Raw genomic sequence first — 8830 nt, 5'->3', positions numbered from 1 at the left:
TGTCACCACTCAATTCTCAACTTGAGTTGTACCTCCAAGAATTCCCATGTGTTGTGGAAGGGACCTGGGGGAAGTAATTGAATCATGGGGCTGGTCTTTCCCATGCTATCCTCATGATAGAGAATAAGTCTCATGAGATTTGGCAGGTTTATCAGGGGTTCCGGCTTTTGCTTTTTCCTCATTCTCTCTTGCTGCCACCATGTAAGAAGTGCCTTTTGCCCTCTGCCATGATTGTGAGACCTTCTCTAGCCACATGGAACTGTAAGCCCAGTTAAACCTCTTTCTATTGTGAATTGCCCAATCTGGAGTATGTCTTTATCAGCAATGTGAAAATAGACTAATACAATTACTCATACAGTTTCATGTCAAGATTTAGTATACTGTATAATTGCTTTGGTCACTTAAATTTGCAGCCTAATAGGTTCTAGGACCAGAAATAATATTCGTAAATGCAAAGATTAACTGTATACTAACTCATATAATTATATGTAATAGAATTATTTCCTTGATTTGCTGTTTACCAACTACGCCGACAATATAAAAAGTTATGATCTTTTTCTGCATAATCTGTCTAGATAGCAAAGATTTGGTATATTCATTTTTTAAGTAGTTATTCCTTAAATTATTTAAGAAAACAAGGTTTTCTTACTTATAAAAGAGCTAACATTTTTACAGTCATGTTCTCTAAATGTTTTATAGTTATTTAGATTAAATAGGTAACCAGGTTTTCTTTCTTGGGCATACATAATCCAATATTAATCAAATACTTAAACATCTTCTGACATTTATTGATTTTTGCTTTCCAAAATTGGATTTTAATTACAAAAAATTCAATACATTTCAATTCAATTTGTGAATCTCTTTTGCATGTAAAACAATCTTTGACATTTTTTACACACTTTTGATAATTTACAGCATAGGGAACAAAAAATCACATTATTTGATTATAAACTACACTGTAAAGCCATCGCCTCCAAAACAGCATTGATATTGATATATAAATAGGTGCATAGACCAATGGAACAGAATAAAGAACCTAGAAATAAAGCCAAATACAGACAACTTATCTTTCAGAAAGCAAACAAAAACATAAAGTGGGGAAAGGACACCCTATTCAACTGGGGTAATTGACAAATCACATGTAGGAGAATGAAACTCTATCCATATCTCTCATCTTATAATCAACTCAAGATGGATTAAGAACTTAAATCTAAGACCTGAAACTATAAAAATTCTAGAAGGTTACATTGGAAAGTCCCTTCTAGACATTGGCTTAGGCAAATATTTCATGACCAAGAACCCAAAAGCAAATGCAACAAAAACAGAGATAAATAAATGGGACTTAAAAGCTTTTGCAAGGAAAAAGGAAGAGTTAGCAGAGTAAACAGGCAACTCACAGGATGGGAGAAAATCGTCACAATCTACGTATCTGACAAAGGACTCATATCCAGAATCTATGAGGAACTCAAACAAATTAGCAAGAAAACAATCTCATCGAAATGTGGGCTAGGGACATGAATAGACAATTTTCAAAAGAAAATATACAAATAACCAATAAACATTAAAAAATGCTCAACATTGCTAATTTTCAGGGAAATGCAAATCAAAACTACAATGCAATACCCCTTACTCCCACAAGAATGGCCTCTATATATGTTAAAAAAAAAATGGATGTTGGTGTATTGCAATGAAAAGAAAAAACTTTTCACTGCTGGTGGGAAGGTAAACTAGTACAACCACTATGAAAAACACTGTGTAGATTAATTAAAGAACTAAACTTAGAACTACCATTTTGATTCAGCAGTCCCACTGTTGAGTATCTACCCAGAAGAAAATAAGTCATTATACAAAAAAGATACTTGTTCACTCATGTTTATAGCAGCACAATTTGCAATTGCAAAATGTGAAACTAGCCCAAAATGGATAAAGTGTGATTTATACACACACATACACACACACACACAATAGAATACCATGCAGCCATAAAAAGGAATGGATTAATGTTATTTGTAGGAACCTCTATGGAACTTGAGACTATTATTCTGAATGAAGTAACTCAGGAATAGAAAACCAAACATTGTATGTCCTCACTCATTAGTGGTAGCTAAGCCATGAGGATGCAAAGGCATAAGAATGATACAATGGATTTTGGGAACTTCAGGGGCAAGAGTGGGAGAGGGACAAGCAATAAAAGACTAGAAATTAGGTTCAGTGTATACTGCTTGAGTCTCACAAAACACCACTAAAGAACTTACTCATGTAACCAAATACCGCCTCTCCCTCATAACCCATGGAAACAAACAAACAAACAAACAAATGTAAGAAATTAAAAAATTTGTAGATAAAACTAAATGAATATAGAATGTTGGGGAAAGACAGACAATGAAAAAATAGTAACAGATTATATCATGTTTATAAAACTCTTATTTTCTGTGGTCAAAACTGATTGAGTTTGAATTGAACGGTTTGTAAGATTTTATTAAAATTAACTTTAGCATTAATAATACACTGATGTAAAGATAGAATTTGGTTTCTGTTTTTGAACAGGACTGTAATGTAGTATTAACATGAGCAAAAGAGTTTTGTTTACTTTTTGGAAATACTGCAAAAGAAAGAGTGGGAAATTTGCCTTATGCTGTCTTTTTTTTTTTTTTTTTTTTTTTTTTTTTTTTCAGTCTTTTTATTATGTAGGTCATAGGGGTTTGTTATACAGATTATTTGATCACCAAGGTATGAAGCCTAGTATGATTTTTTTTTGCTATAAAGATGCTTTATTAGGCCAAACTACTTACTATGAAAATGCTTTAAAATGCAGCAGGAGAAGATGTGAATGCAAAGAGTCCCCACTGACCAGAGGGCAATGCCTATAGAAAGCCTGCGCCTCATATGCCTTTTGTCTATCACTGAGAATGGTTTGATCCCCAAGGATTACCGGTCTCTGAAAACACAGTATCTGCAGAGCTATGGCCCTGAGCACCTGCTAACCTTCTCCAATCTGCGATGAGCTGGGCTCCTAACAGAGCAGAGCCCTGGGGACACCCTCACAGCCGTGGAAAGTAAAGTGAGCAAGCTGGTGACCGACAAGGCTGCAGGAAAAATTACTGATGCCTTCAGTTCTCTGGCCAAGAAGAGCAATTTTCTTGCCATCAGCAAAAAGCTGAATTTGATCCCACGCATGGATGGTGAGTATGATCTGAATGTGCCCCGAGACATGACTTACGTCTTCCGTGGTGCTTACGTGCCCCTGAGCTGCCGAATCATTGAGCAGGTGCTAGAGCGGCGAAGCTGGCAGGGCCTTGATGAGGTGGTACGGCTGCTCAACTGTGGTGACTTTGCATTCACAGATATGACCAAGGAAGACAAGGCTTCCAGTGAGTCCCTGCGCCTCATCTTGGGGGTGTTCTTGGGTGGTTGCACATTCTCTGAGATAGTAGAAAAGTTAAAGGAAATCAATCTCTTCTTGCAGACTCAAGCAGTATCTCAAGAACAGTTAGTGCAAAGGGAGAATGATATTACTTCAGCAAAAATCACATTGCCACGTGTGTGCCTGTGCAACAATTTTGCATGTTCTTCACACGTACTCCCAAACCTAAAACGCAATAAAATAAATAAATGGGGGAAAAAAAAAAAAAAAAACCTCAGATGGAACTCAGAATCAAAGATCTGGAATCTGAACTCTCCAGAATAAAGGCTTCGCAAGCTGATAATAAAACCGAATTGGAAAGATATAAGGAACTCTACCTAGAAGAAGCAAAAGTTGTAAAATCCTTGTCAAGTGAACTGACAAGAACCAATGAGATGATAGCAGAGGTCAGTACTCAGCTTACTGTGGAGAAAGAGAAGACCAGATATCCAGCCACTGCTTCTACTACAAGGCCAGTCCTAGAGTCACCTTCTGTTGGAAATCTTAATGATAGTGAAGGTCTCAACAGAAAACATATTCAAAGAAAAAGCAGGTCTTCAGATGAGAGCATAGAGAGCTTCTTGTTGAAGATGCACCAGAAGTTGGAAAATGATATGCCTATAGGAGTAGCAGCTACTACTAAATGTGAACCTGAATCCCGTATAGCTTCTCTTCTAGGATTTGCACATGAGGCAATTGTGAAGCAAGAATCAGTTTGGAAGCAGCAAAAGAATGTGCACAGATTTTGAACAGAAAATACATGAACTGAAAGATAAGGCAATTTTATTTCTGGGCTGTTCACATGACATTTTGTTTCCCATTAAATATATGATGTGAACATTTTTATTAAAGGGAAATATTTCATATTAAAAATGATTTTTTTCTAAGACATTCAAACATTTTATGTATTATAAATGAATCCAGAATGTTCTATCAAATATCATGTCAAATAGTTGAATGTAGGTTATCTGAAACAAACCTGTGTAACTTTCATCATCATCAGATAAAGGCACTTCTCTTTTTAGTAGCAACTCAAACTCCTCTGTTTCTGCTACATCCGCTGGACGCTCCCCATGTTTATTAGCTTGAAATGGATTTCCACCATGACGAAGTAACAGCTTTACTATATCTCTGTGCCCACTACTAGCAGAATCATGGAGTGGAGTGTCATCATCTAATCCTCGTGTGTTAACATCTGCTCCAGCTGCTATAAGTATCTTAGCAACATCATAATATCCAACATTGCAAGCTTCATGCAGTGGTGTTCAACCTGCAAAATCTTTCACATTCACATTTGTCCCTAAACTTATTAATTCTTTTTTTGCCACCACTGTTATATTTGCTTTTACTTTTTTATTAAAGAAATATTACAGATAAATATAACAACTCCCACCAAATCTTTTCCACATCCCAAAAGGCAACCAATGTCATATATGGATCCATGACCAGTATATAGTACTGTTCTTTCCACAATGTTATTAAATTATACAAATGTTATACTGGGTTCTGTTATGCATTTTAATTTTCTCTCAGTATCATATATTGTAATCTATCCATGTAAATATATGTAGATTTTGTTTCTCTCTGAATTCTGTATAGTATTTTATCACAGAAATCATCACATGTATTCATCTGTTCCACAATTGATACAAATTTGTTATATCCAATTTTGGGCAGTATAAACCATGATTCAGGAACACGGTAATATGTATCTCTTTGTGTACATTTGTAGGTGTCTGTGAGGCCAGTACACCAAAATTCAATGGACTATTCCACATTTATGTGCTTTAAAGAAATTCTGTTACCCTAAAGTAATACATTATACTTTCATCATAGTTTTAGAATTTTGCTTTTTATATTCTGGTCTTTAGTTGGATTTTATTTTTGTATATAAGGAGAAATGCCAGATGTAGGTGATGGGGAGGAAGGCAGCAAATCACACTGCCACGTGTGTTCCTATGCAACAATTTTGCATGTTCTTCACATGTACCCCAAAACCTAAAATGCAATAAAATAAATAAATGGGAAAAAAAAAACCTGCCACAAAAAATAAAAATAAAAAAAAAATAAGGTAGAAAGCTAAAATTTTTCTCCTATGAGCCTTGCATTTATTAAACAAGCCATTAATTCCTCAGTGATTTCAATAGCACTGTCAGACACAGAATTCCCGTATCTGGTTGGATTTTTGTATCAATGCTTATTATCTTACTACTGCTTGATTTATTCACTAACACACTGCTTAAATGACAACAGCTTTAAATAAGTATGTGATATATCTAATATTAGAACGTGTCTTCTCCATTTTGCTTTGTCAAATTTGTTTCAGCTATTTGTGTTTATTTACTTTTCCATATAAAATTTTTGGATAAGTTTGTAAAGTTCTTTAAAATTGATGTAAACTTTGAGTGGAAGCATATTAAACTTAGAGATTTGGAAAAGAAATTATATTTTGACAATGTCAAGTCTTTTCAGACAAAATGCCATTTTCAGGTGTTCTTTTGTGTCCTTCAATATGTTTTGTAACTTTATAAATACCTCATAATTCATTGTTGTGTTTATTCTTAGGTTTTTTCTACCAACATATTTTCTAATTAACTATTTCTTGTACAAAAGTTACTTTTATAGTTCTTCATTGAGTCTTGGTTTTCCCAACCTTGTTTTCCTTACTTTATGCATTGGCCAGGAGCTCAAGTATTGTGTTGTTATGCTGATGGCAGATATCTTGTTTCAGATTTCAATGAGAATGCAGATTAAATATTATCAATAAGATGTCTGCTGAAAGTTTCTGATAATCAGCTTTTTCATTATAGAATTTGTCACCTTGGCAGAATTATCTAATGCTTCATAAATTTGTGGCTTTTTCAGAAGGCTATTCCACATTCGTAGGTTTCTACTCTAGAAATGGTCATGTAATGTGCAATGAGGTGTTAATTCCTTCAGAAAGCTTTGCCATGTTCACATATTCATAGGGTTCTAATGAGTATGAATTCTCTGGTGTCTGACAAGGTGTGACTTCTGGCTGAAAGCCTTGCCGCACTCAATACAGTGATAGGGCTTCTCACCTGTATGTTTTCTCATATGAAGTGTAAGATGAGATTTGAGAGAAGGCTTTTCCACATTTATTACAGTCAAAGGGTTTCTCATCTGTATGTCCTCGTATATGTATAGTAAGGGATGAGCTCTGGGAGAAGGCTTTTCTGCATTCCTTACATTCATAGGGTTTCTCACCAGTATGACTTCGCATATGTACAGTAATTGCTGAGCTCTGGGAGAAGGCTTTTCCAAACTTATTACATTCATAGGGTTTTTCATCTGTATGAATTCTAACATGCATAATAAGCACGGAAAACTGAGAGAAGGCTTTACCACATTTATCACACTTATAAGGTTTTTCTCCTGTATGACTTTTCACATGAAGAGCAAGGGATGCAATTCGAGGGAAGGCTTTACCACATTCATTACATGCATAAGGTTTCTCCCCAGTATGAACTTTCTGATGAGCAATGAGGCTTTGCTTCTGGCTGAATGCTTTTCCACACTCATTACATTCACAAGGTTTCTCTCCAGTATGAATTTTTTCACGATCAATGAGATTTGATTTCTGGCTGAAGGATTTCTCACATTCCTTACATGCATAGGGTTTCTCTCCAGTATGAATTCTTTAATGTCTGATGAAATTTGACATTTTAATGAAAGCTTTACCACATTCATTACATTCATAAGACTGCTCCCTACCATGAATTTTATAATGTTTAATAAGTTTTTCCTTGTGACTGAAGGCTTTTCTACAGTTACTACATTCATAGGGCTTCTCTCCAGTATGAATTCTCAGATGTCTGATGAGGTCCAAAGTTTGATTGAAGCCTTTTCCACAATGATTACCCTTAAAGGGGGTAATGACAAAATGGGATGAGCTATTACCGTATGATTTCACAGGTTCATTATATTCACAATGTTCCTTTCCTATAAGGCATTTCACATTATTATGACAGTCAAAATTATGTTCTAAACACTTCCCAAATAAGTTATACTCATAGAGATTGTGTCTAGAAGGGAAAAAAATCAGAGTTCAGAGGAAACACATTTGCAAATTTCTTATGATAGTCATTACCTTTTTCTTCAGTCAGTGTTTTCTGGAATTTTTCTTCAACTTGTCTCAAAAGTGTGTCCTGGTTTTTCTGATGCTCATCAACTCCCCATATTTCTCCTTGCCAGTGTCTCCTTAATACTTCTTCCTCCATCACCCATGGTTCTTCTTCTCGCTCCAATTTGAAAATCACATCAGGTCTGATGAATGGGTAGCCTACTGTGATTAAGTTGTTATAGTTTTCTAGCATCACGTTCCAGTACAGGTTTCTCTGAGCAGTATCCAATCGCTTCCACTCCTCCTGGGTGAAGTCAATAGCCACATCTTTGACTATCACTGTTCCCTGGAACTCACGCATTTCCTCTTCTTTCTGGGAAGGGATGGGGCCTGCAGAGGTAGAGCTTGTTTATTATCTGGTCCACAAAAATGTAAGTACCATGATAGCAGGGGGTTAGTCTCTTGTTCACTGCTATATCCTGAGCACCTACGATTGTGCCTGTTACACAGACAGCATTCAATAAGTGATGAGTCTATGAATGAATGAATCCTTAATATAGGAAGAACTCTTGCATCCAGAGTTTTTCATTCATTCAAGATCCCACTGCCACGCACGTTTGCATGTAGGTTCATACTGAAAAATAAAAGGGAAAGTACCTCCACGAAATCTGCTTACGGACACGATCCCGGGGCCACACGCAGCCAGACAAATATCTGGCAAATGACAGCCACTTCACGCCAGACACTTACAGTCCTTCACACACCACTCCCACGGCCTCAGGGAACAGCTCAGGCAACGCCCTGCTGGTTCGCGGGCCCCCGCTCCCACCAAGCACAAAGAGTCCGTTGCTCAGTTAGCGGTTTCCCAAGGACTCACCACAGAGCCCGCGGACACAGGCCCCGACTCCACACCTAATGCTGCCCAAGTGGCACAGCCGTCGCGGGCTGGGGCGAGGCGCCTCTGAGGACGGCGCTGGCGGTGCCTGAGAGCGCCACAAGCCTCGGTCCGTTAGACCAGGGGCAACGCTTCCCAGAAGCCCCCGCGGCTCTTTTTTTTTTTTTTTTTTTTGCCAGAACAGAGACTCAAGACTCAAGCCAGGTTTAATGATCATTGTCTAGTTTTCAGAGCCCAGAGGCTCCAAGATTTGCCAGCCTAGGTGTACACAAGTGGGAGGAATGGGGTCTTGGACACGGGAGGCCTGCTTGATCAGCAGAGCTACGAGGAAGTAGAGAGGTAAGAACACACAGAAAACTGGATCTGTCTGCTTTGCTCTCCGCGGCTGGGGTGTACCCTCTCTTGGCCCCTTCCTTGGGCTCCATAAATACAGACAAAAACAAAATAA

The 8830-nt window shown here is 37.3% G+C and overlaps 1 pseudogene across 1 annotated transcript; it reads right to left on the bottom strand.

Annotated features, from left to right (window-relative positions):
- Positions 1-5583: 5583 nt before the first annotated feature.
- On the bottom strand, positions 5584-8535 carry LOC108303478 (annotated as a pseudogene). The gene is made up of 2 exons (XR_001824865.2): positions 8365-8535; positions 5584-8055 (listed from the first exon to the last, which is right to left on the bottom strand). The product of XR_001824865.2 is annotated as a zinc finger protein 569-like (transcript).
- Positions 8536-8830: the final 295 nt, after the last annotated feature.

This window comes from Cebus imitator, unplaced genomic scaffold (genome assembly GCF_001604975.1).
Source record: "Cebus imitator isolate Cc_AM_T3 unplaced genomic scaffold, Cebus_imitator-1.0 Scaffold47, whole genome shotgun sequence".
In the NCBI taxonomy this organism is placed as follows: Eukaryota; Metazoa; Chordata; class Mammalia; order Primates; family Cebidae; genus Cebus; species Cebus imitator.
This window is presented reverse-complemented; position numbering and strand designations above follow the sequence as displayed.